The sequence below is a fragment of the Gavialis gangeticus genome, unplaced genomic scaffold (genome assembly GCF_001723915.1).
Source record: "Gavialis gangeticus isolate Ggan-Ray unplaced genomic scaffold, GavGan_comp1, whole genome shotgun sequence".
Classification (NCBI taxonomy): Eukaryota; Metazoa; Chordata; order Crocodylia; family Gavialidae; genus Gavialis; species Gavialis gangeticus.
The window spans coordinates 10,010,452-10,019,954 of NW_017729006.1; the positions used below are offsets into that span (position 1 = coordinate 10,010,452).

Below are 9,503 nucleotides of genomic sequence, written 5' to 3' on the forward strand. Positions count from 1 at the left end.
GCTACTTCACGGTCAGGGCGGCTAGAGTCTGGAACCAGCTTCCAAGTGAGGTGGTGCAGGCTCCCACCCTGGGGGTTTTTAAGAGGAGGTTGGATGACCACCTTACTGGGGTCATTTGACCCCAGTGCTCTTCCTGCCATGGCAGGGGGTTGGACTAGATGATCTGCTCAGGTCCCTTCCAACCCTAGAAACTATCAAACTATGAAACTATGAGAGGTGCCTGCCGGCACTGGAGGAAGTTAACTGGGTGGCTGAGCACTGAGGCTGCAGTAGGGCAGTGGTTGCAGGGCAGAGGTTGCAGGGGACTGTGGGTCAGGCACTAGCAGGGCCAGGGGAGTGTGGGTCAGGACAAGCCATCAATTTTGGCAAATGGGTCCCAGAACGAAAATGGTTCGAGAACCACTGGATTGGAGGACTGCTGTCCCTACCCATGATAGAAAGAATGAAAGTGAGGGCTTGATCTCACTGTTCAATTAACTCAAGTTATAAACTACAGAGTTAAAGGTAATACAAGTTCCACCTCTACCCAAAACCCTTAATTCATGCATAGTAATGCCTTTAACTTGAGTTAACTGGCTCAGCTCAAGCTGCACTAACTTTCTTTTTTCATATTAAGTTACTTGATATATATATGACATAATTCTTCCAAATGAAATGGCCAGTGTTTGTTAATTAGATAATCCACTATCAAAGTGAATTAAGCTCATCTCTGAACAAGTTAGCACAGAAAAAGGTTTGTGTGGACTCACTGTATTTATGGATTACCTTTTTCACTCCTGGCAGTCCTCCCAATGCCACTGCGTACTTCACACTGGAAACAGCCTGTTTCTTCACCTGCTTCCACTCTACTGCTCTGGGGTTAGGTTGACCAGCTGCCTGCAATGCCAGCAAGCAGATGAAAAGACTCCATTTGTGACCACAGTTTGTGTTCCTGGAATTGCAGACCCTACTCCACACTCTACCAGCATTGTAGCAACCAAGCATCCTGGTTCTACATGGAGCTGCACAGAGGTCATGGATTTTCTTGCTTTCTAAAGAGAAAGAACGTTAAATCCTGTTTTAAGAGCAGTCACTGTAACATGTAAATCTGTGAACTTGTAGCAAATCAAGTCAGGGATCTGTGATTCCTGCTCAAAGTAGCAAAGGAAAGGAGCTCCAAGGAAATAATTTTAAAGAATTGCAGGAACAGAAACATGACCTCAGGACCTCCATGTACTCCTTCCCTCCACCCTCTGAGGAACTGGATCAGATTTTTGTCAAAGAAATCACCAGAAAACACAGAGCTGGAATTAGGGAAAATGGGGCACTGGGTGAACTTGTATTTTGACACCAACCCTGCACCCCAACACCCCACCCCACCCAAAGTTAACAGCACTGCAGCCCTGCCACAGAGGGGTTTTTCCAATGGGCTGAGGAGCTGGGCATGGCATCTGGCTGTGGCAGGGACAGCCAGCTGCAGCCCCATGGCTGGCGAGCAGGAGCCTGCGATGAGTGGCCGGCAAGTGCTGGCATGGGGGCTCTGGTGTCCTGCAGCTTCCAGGGGGACCCTCCAGGACCCAACACACAGCCAGCCACATGTAGGTGAAATTCAGCCAGAGCCCTTCCCTGCTTCCTCCATGAGCTGCCAGCCACAGGCCAGGTTTCCTGCATGTGCCACCCAGCCCCGCCCCACCTCACCCCACCTGGGAGGAAGCAGATGCCATGGTCACCCCCATACATGGGAGTCCGCCCTGCCCTGCCCCACCCCGTTGTCACATCGGGTCCTAAGTAACACTCCGTGGTGGCGCTGCTGCATGCTGCTTGCAGAGAGTGAGTGAGTGTGTGTGTGTGTGTGTGTGTGTGTAGGTGTGTGTGTGTGTGTGTGTGTGTGTGTGTGTGTGTGTGTGTGTGTGTGTGTGTGTGGTGTCCCCCTGACCACAGTACCGTGGGAAGTCACCCACATCACCCACCCCTAAGACTGGCTCTGGGCAAATATCTGTATATTGTGAAAAGTGTCAAGTCACTAAAAGGCCGTGGTCCCCAAGTTCAACTAGCACTCTGCTGAGGTGGAGATTTCCCCTAAAATCCACAATCATTCTTCTACCCACTCAGCCCAGGGCAGACTCTGAAAAGCAGACAGCTCCTAAACCCCTGATAGAAAGCTGGCTCAATGATTCTGGGAAGGGGACTTCAACCAATAAGTAATTATGTGCTGTAGTAAATAGCAGTGCAGGTAATTTTTTAAAAACTTTGTGTTGTGTGCTCAAAGGACCCCATCACTTTGGATAGGCCTGACCTAGGAATCCTACCCCTGCTGAGAAACGTTAGTTGTGAAGCAATTTTCATGATATTTTAATAACCCACAGTCTTTAACCATGATGACATCCACATCAAGACCCCTTCCCAGTCACTTACTCCATTTCGCTACCCAGTACAGGCCTCCCATGCATCCTCACAGTACCATGAATTTGTTCAGTGGTTTTGAATAAAGAACCTAATTCAAGCATGCTTAATGAAACATCAGATACAGGAAAATAAGGCAATATAAAAGCACTTTGCTTCACAGTTTGAGCAAATCCCTAAGGTTTCAGCTATTTTATATTTTCCCCAAGATGAGACATCTAAAAATTCATAGAGATATGATATTCAGCCAGCTGTATGCAGACTCTCACTTTGTTAACCCTTGTCGTTCCAAACCAGTACTGGAGAATTCATTTTCAGTGCACTTGATTCATATCTGCAGATAAGATGAAACAGAATTTAGGTTGCAAAGATACTATTTATTTTGGCATGAACATTACAAAGCAACATGCCCTTCCTTGGGCTGCCTGTATAAGTAGCATTGCCCTTTCAGTTCTGTAGCATCTCTAAAGGGAACCACTTTGTTGAAGAACATCACTGCGTATCTTGCCAGTTTGCCCATTGTCTCTTTCAACAAGTTCCTTCTGTGCCTTTTGGAGATTCATTCTAGGTTAACACCCCACAATTTAAAGTCTGGAAAGATGCACATTGAGTTACTAACCTACCCCAATCCCACCATCTTCAGCTACACAAACCCTGATGTGTGCCCACATGTTTTGTCACCACCATCCTCTTAGCTTATGAAAATAGCCAGCCCACATGCCATGACCCACTCATTCCCTCCTTCCCATCCACCACCTCTTCTGATCCATGAGCCATGCTAAGAAGCCTGGGATCAGAATAGGTTTCCTATGCAAAGGGGGATGAAGGTAAAAAAGTATTATCATTTCTAATCTCATCCCAGACTGGGAAGAGACTATTGGGAATGATGTTTCAAAACTGAGGAGAAAAAATGAACAACAATTTCCATAAAGGTTGGAATTCATAATACATTTGTTTTGTTTCTCAGTTCCCCCAGCTTGTTCACATGATGCCCAATGGACAGGAATGTTATCAACTTCAGAACATCTGACAGATCTCTAGGGCAATAAAAAAACAACACACAACAAGCCTTTGTTGCCATGCAAGAAAAAAAATAAAATTACAGACAGAAGGGAATTTCTTTTGGCAGAGAGAAGATCTTGCAAACAGAGTACAAGAATTGGAAGATAGTGTCATGACAAGAAACACTATTGGGAAAAAAAGACAGACGTGCAAGAACAGCTCCTGGATTTGTTGCAGCAGCAGACAGGCTTGCTAGTGAATGTGTTCCTGCAACGCTCTCACAACTCAGCATCATAACTCAGAGCCCAGCTATGTCCTGGAACCATGAAAACAATGCAGCAAGCTACAAGATGCTTTCCAAAGTTCAAGTCACAGGTACTTCCCTCCCAATTCTACATCTCAGTACAATGAAAACAGTAAAGCTAGGACCACATTCTCAGTCCTTTAGCTGCAAATGACGATTTATACACCATTTCACAACCCAAGGCAAGCAGTAATCTCACACTACAAATGTGTGACAACCACAGTACAAATGTCGTGGTATTCAGCACTTTTAGACAGATGTGCACCACAGACTTTGTGCAACATCACAATACTTTATCTTGTTATTTATGACAATAACCTTCTATTTCCCTCAATCCATACAAGGAGAACAACAAAATCTTATCAGAATGCAGAACAAAATTACTCTTCAATTTTTCAGCTTCTGGCCTCAAAGTAGGAGCACAAGGCATTTTTGACACTGTGTCCCTGCCAATTTGCCGTTCACAGAGACAGCCATTCTGACTGTATACAGTGTATTCAATGTCTTCGCACCTCTGTCTTACAGCCATCACTGATACTTTCTACTTTGCTCCCTTAGGTGTTGTGCAAAATACAGCAAGTAGCTGTCACAACGTAAGTATTGTTCTGCAGTGTCAAGCTCATTAGAAGCAATGCCATCTCACTTTTAGCCCTCCTAATGTACATAGTGTCATTCTGCAACTACTTGAGATACTGCTTTCTCTTCAGCTAGCAAACATGAAGACACATTGGAATGACAGAAGTTGTGTTGACACCATAAAAACCTACAGCACTGTCAGGAGTTAAGAGTTCCCTTTTTCATTAAAAAACAACAGATACAAGTTTCAAAAGATCCAAGACCATAGACTTCTCCAAATGACCTCACATCAATACTCATGGTAATCTGCCATAGTGATCATCAATAATCTCCTGGGCATTAACAAGCATTAGAACCTGTGGCACCAGTATCCTCTCTGGAGCAACCTGTAGCCTCTTGACAACATCCCTAACAGCTAAGCTCCCAGTCCAAACTGGTTGCAGCTGTACAGGGTGAAGAGCTTCACAATGGCATGAGACATGCACCTCTCCTTATTGAGGAGAGTGCTCATGCTGGCGCGTTGCTGTTTTAGCTCCAGGACAAACTCTGTGCAGACTCCTAGGAGAGCAGCGTTTGTCGTCATAAAATTCTACCACTGCTGTTTGGCAACCAAGACTGCATTATTCTTCCTTCTTGTGAGCCAGAGGCAGTTTTCTTATTCCTGAAACAGTGTTTCACTGAGTGAGGCTGCTCCAGGAAAAGTTCATCCACATGCAAATGGTCAATTATATCCTCCTCTGCCAAAATCAGCTTAGCAGCATGGGTTTAGTTTCTAAAGCCAATGCCACCCAGTAGCATGATCATAAATATATGTGCAGTAGCCTCTACTAAAAGCCCTCACATTGTGTAAAAGAGTCCCTTCCATCCATGGTGGTTGGCAGCACTGTGAAAATGACACCATCTTACAGAAGGCAGATGAATCATGGGTTGCCAGGAAAGGAATGATGGAAATATGCTAATTGGACCCTAGGTCCTAGAATTCCAGTGGTTTCTGGTAGGTCTCTCACAGTCTGTTGCAAGAAAAAAAATCACAGAATTCAAGGACTGCAGCAGTGGAGTAATGCACCTTGGAATGTATGCCCAGCATGTTGACTGCCTATTTTGAAGAAAAAAAAATCAGTAGTGCATGTGCACACTGATTCAGAGGGAAGTAGGTAAAAACCAACTGAATAGATGCAACTATATTGGAATGTCAATTAGTTCAGAATGATAAGATAACCATTATAGCTAGGGGAACATCTGCAGCCTTTGACATGACTTCAGAACAAGTGCTAAACTCATGCTCCTGGAGACCTTAACCATTCTGTCATTATTTCCCCATATTATTTCAGAACAGTTGTTCCATAGATGTTTGTGTTCAAAACCCTAATCTGGAAATCTTCCTCTATATAGACATCCTCTATTGAAAAAAAAAAGTAATTTGACTTCTTGTCACCAAAGCTTTTTAAGACTAGGTTAGACAAACACTAGTCCATGATAGCTTAAACAGTGATGAGCCTGGGGGGTATCCTTCAGCAGGGGGTTAGACTACATGACCTCCTGGGATGCCGTCCAGCCATATTTTTCTATGATTCTGAGGTTTCAGTCTTCAGCAAGACATGTTATGAATCAATGACCTCGCCAAATGATAGAGACAGTAGGAAAACTACATACCCAGAGACTCTTGAGAAGGAATGGATTTCTGGTATAGCTATTTTTATTTGAAAAACTGTGTCATCAATCCAGCTGAAGTTGGCAGAAATAATTTAAAGGACCAAAGCAGCGAGATCAGGGGTACAGTCTGTTCCAGTGCTATTGAGATTTTGCATACAACCTCCAAAAGGCCCAAATTCTTCCCCAGAACAAACTCAGTCACCAGTAAAGTCCATGCTTGCAAGGGCCAAATTTGGCTCACATTGATCTTCAATAACTTATGCAATTAAATTAAATAAAGATGAAAAGGTCACTTAAGCAATTTTGAAAAATCACACCTTCCATGATTAAAAGGGAAGAAACAAGGAAATATTTGTATAGGTTTCTAAAGATGGTATATGCAGTTAGACTAACACAGATCAACCTATTCTTTATAGGCTGTTATACAGCGCTCACAGTATCTGAGAACTTTCAGCTAGTACATTAAGGAACATAACCGTGCACGTGCAACGTGATTTATTCTCTTATCCTCTTCCCAGGAAGAGAGAGGAGTGCAGTGACGTAAAATGTTTGGGGGTTTTTGGTTTTTAAATGTACACGTTAAAATGAATTAGAGAAGATAAGGTCAAATAAATGTATGTTGCACTTGCAGCAGAAAGCAGAAGGGTTTATGATGTTCTCTAATTCCTATCGGTTTATTCCAGCTACTATTAGGACAGCAACACTGCATGCCTTGCATGCATGTGGGAAAAGACTGCTTACACCTTTTTCTGAAGTATTTGATAATAGCAAACTATGGAAACCAAATAATTAAGTACTAAATCTTGTTTTTCTTTATCCACAGGACTAGCTACACTGCATTTATTTTAAATGAATGATTAACTCCCGACCCCCGATAAGGTAGATCCTTTGATGTGTAACAGCTACCAGAAAAAGAACCGAAGAGGAGAAGAAAATTAACAGTTTTCAACAGAAATTTACCAAGGCTACAGTTTTCACTAGGGAAAAAAAATCAATTAATCTAGGCCTTCTCTAGATTAAAAAAAAGCCTCAAACCCAAACAGTGAAAAGCATGAAACCATTTGCAAAGAAGTGATAACATTTATCTAGATCCCTACGGATACAGTTGAAACTATGACTGCTTTCTGGTCAACCAACACTTCTGCACTCAGCTCAGCAGTAGGTTTCCTCTTTCATTTCTGTGCATGAGTGAAATTCATTTTAACTTCATTTTTTCAGTTGTCTTTAGATGTCTTCCAATGAAGCTAAGTGGTAGAAAGGAAAGTGCCCTATCCTCAGGCCTAGTATAACTCCTTAGGTGTTGGGAAGTCTGAAAAATGTTGCCATACACTTGCACACTAAGTCAGCTCCCACCTGGCCCTATATAGTCTCTGGCTGCTCTCCAGCAGAAAACTAATTCCTGTGAATAAATTGGATTTCTCATTTTCAGTGGCTTGGTGATAAATAGCCTATAGGTGTAACCCAAAGGCTACTTTTCAGTTTGTAAATGTTGGCCTGAAGAGTCTTTCTTTAAGGCTAAGTACAGACAGTCAAAAAGCCCAAGACTGAATTGATTCAATTTTCTCAGTTTAGTCTAAGCTGCATAGATTGAACTGATGAGCAAGTGAAGAGAGATTCAATTTTGATTCCAGAAATGCAGCCACATGCCTGCAGTGGCCTAGGTCAAAAGCAGTTTTGAAAGCAGCTTATGTGCACTGAACTTCTATTGTGTTACTGATTTGAACCAGTTTCTGATGACTTATACTGGTTTATATGTAATTTTTGTCCCTAGTCATAAACCGCTTTCAAAATGGCAGAAACAGGTTTAAAACAAATCTGGATGGATGTAGTATCAGACTTAACTGATTTAGGTTAAATCAGTTTATTGAACTTCTGTCCCAGATCCCCTCCAGAATCACCGAACATGAGAAAAAAGCCTCAGGCTTTTTGACTGTCTGTACTTAGCCTATGTGCACTGAGCTTCTGTTGTGTTACAGATCTGAACTGGTTTCCAATCACTTACATGGGTTCATGTGAAATTTCTGTTTCTAGCCCAAAAGACCATTTGTTCAAGATTTCAGTGTTCTCAAGCACTATACATCCCATCCAATATTCTTTTCATATAGACTCTGACTTCACCGATCAGGTCTTTATCTCTATGTCAGCTGTCTGGACTAGATAATTGGAATAGCCATTCAGTATTATAATATTTGTGCCAATTGGTCACAAAAGCAAGCCCGTTATTCCTCATTGTACAGTACAGAATTGCTCGCCTTTCCCATTTTTGGGCTTCCTGCCAAGGGAGGCAGCCAGTTCAATGCTTAAAGCCTTGAAATTGGTGACAGTTACCACAGTTGATTGATTATCCATTCGACTGTAGCATTTACAATTTTCACTACCTAGCACCCCTCCCTTATGATTTTTACTCCTTTGTACTACCAAACGGCATGACAAGATCACATAATGTAGCCCCAGCTGTCCCAGGGCACAAATATGTGGGAGGCTTCTGCCATTTTTCTTTTTTTTTTTTAAATTTCTGAAAAAGTTTTTCCATTTTAATTGACTTTCTACAAGATTGATACGTACTATGCTTGGGCCAGTTCCATCCTACTGATCTGACTGATTTGCAAGGGAATAAAAACAGGGGGGAAACTGTATCTACTGCCAAATTCAACGGTGATGTAATATAACTAGGACAAGCTGGCACTCACCAGGTATACAATATAAGCATGATTTACATGGCATAGGAGCAACAGGCATGTGTGTGTTTAAAATAGAAAAAAAACAATATTAAAACAGGCAACTTAATTTTTTGTAATCACTAAAGACTTCTCTTGCAGTAGGACATGTTTACCTCTGGCTAATTTTGGCTAGTTAGGCTAAATACAGCCTTTGCACAAACAAGTGCAATTGTTTTGTCTATAAAGGAAACTGAACTCAGGTTCAACTACCAAATTAATTCCATCAAATTAAATGCAATGTAGTCCCACCATTTTAGCAAATAAGTTAATGACTGTACTAGCATGTTGATCACACTTTACATTAAGGATTTTTGTCCTTAGAGAGGGAAGAATTAGAAATTCAGATCTTACCCTGCCTGGAAGATTGCAGAGCAGTAAGGTGGGAACCAATTGCTAAGATGCCGAGTACTAAGAAATTGAAAAAAGAGGAAACCTTTAAGTAATATGTTTAAAAATTCTAGGTCTTTTTAATTTCAACATAATTATGTCTTTGTTCAAATATTCTTTTTATTTCAATTAAAATTCAAGAGCCAAGGCCTTTTTTTACCTACAAATCTAGCGCATGGTTAATTTAAATCAATTTTTAAACACAGCTAGTTAAATTATTTGAGAGCAGCTTAGTTTTTGTTTAACCTAGGGCCTTGTTGCACATTCATTTTAGGTGGCTCCAGGAGCTCTTAACCCCTGGATTGTCCACACATTAACACCTGAAACTAATTTTAAGCACACCTTAGGCAGCTTAAAGTTATGCCACTCCAGGGCAGGTTTATTTCTGATCTGTGTTACCGAGCTTGTGTCCCACTAATGTGTGGTCACTCCCCACAGACCAGCCACCCAAATTGCAGTCCTCCAGCATCCCAGGATGC

General features: G+C 42.0%; 1 long non-coding RNA gene across 2 annotated transcripts in view; it reads right to left on the minus strand.

Moving 5' to 3' along the window:
* Positions 1 to 9,242, minus strand: part of LOC109291699 — a 13,873-nt gene extending 4,631 nt beyond the window's left edge. The window contains exons 1-2 of one of the 2 annotated variants that reach the window (XR_002095926.1): positions 8,989 to 9,242; positions 766 to 1,031 (exon numbers count right to left, since the gene is read on the minus strand). This is a non-coding gene — a long non-coding RNA (uncharacterized LOC109291699). Of the gene's footprint in view, positions 1 to 765; positions 1,653 to 8,988 lie in introns of those variants that run through there. The other variant, XR_002095925.1, reaches the window with a different exon arrangement.
* Between the last annotated feature and the right edge of the window lie 261 nt (positions 9,243 to 9,503).